The 523-nt window shown below is 31.0% G+C and overlaps 1 protein-coding gene across 5 annotated transcripts in view; it reads left to right on the top strand.

Moving 5' to 3' along the window:
* The window catches only part of LOC107609865 (MLP-like protein 43), a 29,672-nt gene that overhangs the window by 13,244 nt on the left and 15,905 nt on the right, over nucleotides 1-523 (top strand). The window lies entirely within an intron of this gene.

Genomic DNA, 523 nt, shown 5'->3' with positions numbered 1-523 from the left:
CATATGACTAGTAGAACAAAATATTTAGATAATAATTCATCAATATAGTCTATTTGGTGCCACTTAACCAAAAGATAAACTAAATTAAAGTAAAAGTGAAGCAAAGTGATGATTACTCTCGTGAGAAAGAAAAATAATTTAACAAACCCCATAAACAAAGCAAATGAAAACAACATAAGAATCATTTATTTCTGGCCAAGAAAAAACTAAATGTCTCATATGAATTGAACAAAATATATATGTTAAAGAATACTCTCTTTTCAAACTATAAATTATGATTGCGGAGGACTCTTACTGCCGCCGTGACCAACTTATATGGCAGCGGGGACTCTCCTTTAGTTTCCTCTTTCGTTTCTCATCCCATTCTTATCTTTCTTTGCAGATACTTTCTTCTCTTTTCTTCTATCAATTTTCTTACTTCTTCTCCTTTTCTATCTTCTTCTTCAATCTTGTTTCCCATTTCTTTTACTCTTCAAACCCTGCATCCTTCTTTTTTCTTAAATTTAATTACTCTGCAGATTCT

This window comes from Arachis ipaensis, chromosome B07 (assembly GCF_000816755.2).
Source record: "Arachis ipaensis cultivar K30076 chromosome B07, Araip1.1, whole genome shotgun sequence".
Lineage (NCBI taxonomy): Eukaryota > Viridiplantae > Streptophyta > Magnoliopsida > Fabales > Fabaceae > Arachis > Arachis ipaensis.
This window is presented reverse-complemented; position numbering and strand designations above follow the sequence as displayed.